Below are 6,663 nucleotides of genomic sequence, written 5' to 3' on the forward strand. Positions count from 1 at the left end.
ATAGAGAACAAACATATGAACATGAAGGGGGTAGAGGGGGGATGGGATAAGTTGGGAGATTGGAATTGACATATATACCCTACTATGTGTAAAATATAAAACTAATGAGAACCTACAGTATAGCATGGGGCGGGGGGTACAATTAGTTTGTAGGACATATATTAAGTTAATGTTAAAAATGCTTTCCAATATACACTGAGTGCAGACAAATACTGTTTGATTCCACCTATATGAGATACCTATGCTTCCTTAGTGACTCAGATGGTAAAGAATCTGCCTGCAATGTGGGAGACCCAAGTTAGATCTTGGGTTGGGAAGATCCCCTGGGGAAGTGAATAGAAACCCACTCCAGTATTCTTGCCTGGGAAATCCCATGGACAGAGGAAGGAGTCTGGCAGGCTACAGTCCATGGGGTGCAAAGAGTTGAACACAACTGAGTGGCTAACAGACACACATATGAGATACCTAAAACAGTCAGGTGTATAGAGTCAGAAAGTACATTGGTAGATGCCAGGGGTTGGGGGACAGGAGGAGGAGGAAAGGGGAATTGGTGTTTAACAGAGACAGAGTTTCAGTGTAGGAAGGGGAAAAATTCAGGAAATGGACGATGGTGAGAGCTGCACAACACTGCAAATGTTCTTAGTGCCACTGAACCGTGCAGTTAAATATGGTTAAAATCGTACGTTTTATATTATGTAACTTTTACCACAAATAAAAAAAAAATAAAGTGTTATCAGCTATAGCTAACTGTGGTGGTGTTTGGTGTTTAGTCACTCGGTCCTGTCTGACTCTTTGCCACCCCCTGAACTGTGGCCCTTTAGGCTCCTCAGTTCATGGGATTTCTCAGGCAATAGCTAACTGAGCCTGTTAGTAAACTGACATTTTTCCTTGTGTTTGTGGCCATTGTTTTCATTTTATAATCTCAGCACAATCTGAGACCTGGGTTCGAATCCCAGTGCTGGTACTTACTAATGGTATGACTTTGAGCAGATTTTTAACCTCTTTATGCCTTGATTTCCTCTTCCTTGTATCTAAAGGGATAAAAATCTGCTTTCATTTTTTTTCCCCTACTTATTATCACAGAAATGAACCTCGAGGATCTCTCTAGTGCAGTTCACTCCTTCAAGACCCTGAATACAAAACCACTGATTTTGGACTGTGCAACTCTAAAGTTAGTTACTTCAGCAATTACAAGTCTGAAAGAAGGGCTTGAAATATTCTACATGCACCTTGAAAGATGAGCTATAGGAAATTATAAGGGAAATGTTATATTCAAATTATTTGTAAGCCATGTAAAGCAGGAGTTCATTCACAGCTCCCGAGATTCACAGTAGGTTTGAAAGGCCCACCCACAATTACTAAACCCAAAAATACATTCTCTTGGTAGCCAGGAAGAAATCCATCTAGCTACAATTTAGCGATGAGAGAATCTATATTCCAAGTTCCACTTTCCTTGCAGACATAGCAGTCTAAGGCACAGGGAGAAACTAACAGACTGGGACCAGCACTCCAAACACGTGTTGTAGTCTTCTGGTTATACTGCAGGTCATGAAGAGACACATTATAGGGAACCCATCAACTCAGGAAAACTATAACCTGTGATTGAGGTTTCAAGAAAATTTTGCCTAAATAGAAAGCCTCACTCACCCAGCCTAAGTTTAGTATCAAAGAACAGTGCTCGCTTCGGCAGCACATATACTAAGGTTGGAACGATACAGAGAAGATTAGCATGGCCCCTGCGCAAGGATGACACGCAAATTCGTGAAGCGTTCCATATTTTTGAAAAGAAAAAAAAAAAAAAGAACAGTCTGCTGCTGTAAAAAAAAACAAAAAAACAAAAACAGAAACAGTTCATATTTACACACAAGAGGGAGAAGTCTTAGTAAAAGGATAGAGAGAAGAGAGGCATTTTCTACAGACTAGTGCTTCTGGGAAGGGGGAGTCAGAGAAAGAATCAAAGAATAGAGATCATTTTTGGCTTTTTTGTTTGTTTACAGAGACTAAAAACAAGCATGTATTGATATTTAATTGGCACAGGTTAGAAGGAAATGTCAACCCACTCCAGTAATCTTGCCTGGAGAGTTCCATGAACAGAGGAGCCTGGCAGGCTACAGTCCATGGTGTTGCAAAGAATCAGGCATGACTGAGCAACTATCACTCACTCTGCAGTAAACTCTTTACACACATCATCTCAGTCAATCTTCACAATAATCCTTAAGATACATGTGCCATCTTTATAATGAAGAATCCATGTCAAAGACAATTGGCATGCTCAAGCTTACTTCTCATGACCAGTAAGTAGCCCAGTCTGGATTTTAATTGAAGCTATCTATTTGAATACACATCAAGGGTTTGAAACGGAATGACCCTGAAGTATTAAACGGTCAATTGTGATCAACTGGAAATAGCAATAGATTCTGCCAAAATGAGCAGATGCTCACTCTGGGTAAAAAGATTTACAGGCTAAAACATCATTAAACCAGAAGATTCATAGCTGGGGCCCAGAACTTAAAAATGTATTACATTGAGGAATTCAACCAGGTCAAAGACCAGCCTGTTCTCTTTTAAAAACTGGGAGAGAGAAGTATCAGCCTTTTTTAAGCTTTATTATAAAAAAGACTGAGACATAGAGTCAAAAAGAACAGAATTTTAAAAGCTCAAAATTTAAAATTCAGAGCTTCCCTGGTGGCTTCAGTTGGTTCGATCCCCAACCCAGGAAGATCCCATGTGCTGCAGAGTGCTACACCCGTGCACCCCAACTATTGGGCCTGTGCTCTGGAGCCCAGGAGCTGCAGCCACTGAGCCTGCACCCTGGAACCTGTGCTCCAATACTGAAGAGGCCCCCGCAATGGGAGGCCTGCTCACAGCAGCTAGGGATTAGCCTGTGCAGCAACAAAGACCCAACACAGACAAAAATAAAAAAATATTTTAAAAAACCTTAATACCTTAAAAAAGAAAACTCTGACATTCTAATGGACATGACTGAGCCAATGAATATTTTTATTCAAAATAGAAAAAAAAATACAGTATTAAGTCAGCAAAGGATGAGTTTAGTGTATTCTAAAATCCCTGACAGTGATTGTAGCAACCCCAGTCCCTTTTGGATCAGCTTTCGTACCGACAGTGTTCCACACCTTAGTGGATGAACACTAACACTTCTTAGAATTCATCAAATCAAATTAAAATAGAGCTGAGACATGGGAAGAACCTTAGATTCTCTATTTACTTACTCATTCATTCTTCATTCAACAGGTATTATTTTAGGTATTGGGCTAATTGATCGGGAAGCAGCGTGGTATTCTCACAGAGAGCGTGGTATTCAGTGCTGTGACAGACATTTGCCCAAGAATTGTATGAGCACAAGGATGAGTCCCATCCCAACCTGGAGGCAAAGAGTGGGAAAACTAAATTCCTCACAAGTGCTAAACTTAGTTCCCTCAGCTCTAAGCACTCTCAGCTTCTCACTGCCCAGATTATACTCACCTCTCACCTGGGAACCTTGCCACTGCCACCCTATGGCCCCTGGATGACACCCCCACAAGTCTCCCACCCATTTCTCTATGCTCCACAGTTCCCCCACCCATCCAGCTCTCCTGGTCATGGGACCTCTTTATTTCAAGTTCTGCATTGCCCTCCTCTATAACTAAGCTCCAATCTCTGACATCCAAGCTATTGATTAGGGCCCATAAATTTCAACAAGTCATCACATTGTACACCTTAAACTTACATATGTTATATGTCAATAATATCTTGATGAAGCTGGAAAAAAATACGCCTACCTCATAAGGCCTTTATGAGGATAAAATGAGAGTTTATATAAAATGCTTAGAACAACCTCTGGCACGTAGTAATTGCTATGTAAGTATTTGCTATCATGGCTACTATTATTAACACCATCATCATTACTATCTTCAATGTTGCTATTCCCTAACCACCTGCACAGGCTTCCCTGGTGACTCAGCAGTAAAGAATCTCCCTGCCAGTGCAGGAGATGCAGGTTTGATCCCTGGTTCAGGAAGATCGCCTGGAGAAGGAAATGGCAACCCACTCCACTCTTTTTGCCTGGGAAATCCCAGGGACAAAGGACCCTAGTGGGCTACAGTCCATGGGGTCGCAAAGAGTTGGACACAACTGAGCAACTAAACATTAATAACAACAACCATGTGCATCTAACCACTTCTGTGCCACTACAGCAACTTTAGCATATGGATACTTGATTGAATTATGTGACCCAAAGATAGCATAAAGAAAGTTTAGTAATATAAAGAAAATCCTGATGACCTAGAGGGGGTGAAACGGGGGCAGCGGAGGGGACGTTCAAGAGGGAGGGATCTATACTTATGGCTGATTCACGTTGTTGTATGGCAGAGACCAACAGAACATTGTAAAGCAATTATCCTCCAATTAAAAATAAATATAACAAAATAAAAGAAATCCTGAGTGTTAATATCAGGCACCAGTGCTCTCAGCGGCCACCAACCACACCACATTCGTCCTAGGGAGTCTCTAGATCAGGTCGCCCCCATCTCTTGAGGCTGCTTCTTTAGGCCCCATCACATCTGCTGATCTTCTCTTCCCTCTACTCAGAGCCCCACATGTCTACCTCCAGATCTTTGGAGAGAGAAAAAAAATCAGTTAGCATCCTTACAACTTCTTCACTCAAAATAATCACCCTTTTATTTTATTATTTAATACTTTATTCTGTTACTAATATGTTTTATTAGGTATGAATAAACTAAACAGTGCAGCTTAAATCTTTTCTGCTTCAACTTCTCTTTAGAGATTCAGGGACCTTGACTTTATAAAAGTCAAATGATAATTGAAATCTTTTTCTTAAGAAAGCAGTAGTACTCACTCCATATGTGAATTTTGCCATCATCTTTAGTATGTTGAAAGACTTAAGGCTCAATTTTTATAGTGTGAAACTGAAAATCTAAAATGTTCCCTTCACCTCCCCTAGTGGCCATAGACCACCTAGAGGCCCTCTTCCTTCTGTGACTTTTTCAGCATCTCCACTCTCAAACAATGGCCTTTAAGCTTGGCTGTAAACCTCAGCATGCTATCACACTGCGCCACCCACTTCACACATTCGTCTCTTTCCTCCTCCTGTTGGCCATTTTTTACCCAGAGGGTACATTACAGAACTGTAAAAATGAAACTACAAGCAATCCATTATTTTTTCTCGAAATAATGGGATATAAAATCTGGTAGGGACATTTGAAAGTTTATAAATCTAACTTCTCATTTTAAAGAAAAGAGACATGAAGCTCAGAAAAGGTAATGAAAGTGTGAGGAAATGGTGGAAATTTAGAGCTAGGATCCATCTTGGAAAATCTACAGCCTTGTCAAAGTCACCACACCACTCTGACCTTCATCCCATCTGCTCATCCTTCCATCCAAGAGGAACTGACACATTTGAGCTGGACATTGTACACAATGGGGTTTCAGGTTAAGGAGGATCAGATAGAAAAAAAAAAAAAAATACACATGGCTTCTGCCCCCATGGCATGGTCAATGTAGTAGGCATAATGGCTCATTTGGGGGGATATAATTTGGGATCAGGAAGATTTTTCAGGACTGCAACAATATAAGCCAGGGATACCCTGGAGTTAGACACTGTTAATAGTAAAAATTGTGCTTTCTCTTATTTGTGCATTGAACTTCGGAAAGGATTTGCTCATCCATTAGCACGTTTGTTGATCAGAATGTTGTGTATTAATAGAAGGCAGGGCAGATGTGATTATCAGCATTCATTTATTCTGTAACACACTGCTGTAATGCACTGTAATACACTGCTGCCTTAGCAACCACTAATTCAGCTCAGAGGTCTGAGGTTCCTCGTTTCAGAAACTCCCCCAACTAAGGTTGTTCCTCCACCACTAATGCAGTAGTTGGGCAGCGTTTACACTCTGGGCACCAAATAGCTGGGGGCATTGTGGGGAGGCATACAGAGGGTTAGAGAGATGGTGATCAGTGCCACACTGAGGGACGGCACAGCAAGACTTCTATCGAGGACAGCTCCTGGTCCCATGAACAGCGCTCCTCGAAATGGTCCATTCATCCAGTCCTTCCTAGGTGCCCCATCTCTAGATCTCCCATTCCTTACTTTATCAAATGAATTCATTAGTAACTTTATTATCTGTATTAATTGTCATGGACTAGAAATGCTCTTATAGTACAAAACAGCCCAAAACTCAGTGGCCTGATTCCAGTAAAAGTTTATTTCTCATTCACACTAAGTCCAGCACAGATTTGCAGATTTTAGGGACAGCTCTCCACCAAGCTGTGACTCCTAGAAACAGACTCATAGCAATCTGTGATGCCTCTGGTCTGCTGGGGCTTCAGGACCATCTTCTGGATAATCTTCTCCCAGCTAGCCAGTCATCAAAGATAAACTGAGGATCACTGGGGACATTTTAAAGACAAAGCCTAAAAGGGTATATTTCCACCTGTTAGTAACATGACCCCATGTGGATGTAAGGGGGCCAGAAAGTCAGCTTGTGTGCCCAGAAGAAAAAGATGAAGTAATTTGGTAAACATATTCCATTATTCAGGCCACAATTCCTCATTTGCTGGACTCTATCCCTTCCTTCAGAAAACTAAGATCATGGCATCTGGTCCCATCACTTTATGGCAAATAGATGGGGAAACAATGGAAACAGT

The 6,663-nt window shown here is 41.2% G+C and overlaps 1 non-coding gene across 1 annotated transcript; it reads left to right on the forward strand.

Annotated features, from left to right (window-relative positions):
• The first annotated feature begins 1,674 nt into the window (after positions 1–1,674).
• On the forward strand, positions 1,675–1,781 carry LOC133046363 (U6 spliceosomal RNA). Its single transcript, XR_009690493.1, has one exon. It is a non-coding gene; the product is annotated as a U6 spliceosomal RNA (small nuclear RNA).
• Positions 1,782–6,663: the final 4,882 nt, after the last annotated feature.

Source organism: Dama dama, chromosome 24 (assembly GCF_033118175.1).
Source record: "Dama dama isolate Ldn47 chromosome 24, ASM3311817v1, whole genome shotgun sequence".
Taxonomy (NCBI): Eukaryota; Metazoa; Chordata; class Mammalia; order Artiodactyla; family Cervidae; genus Dama; species Dama dama.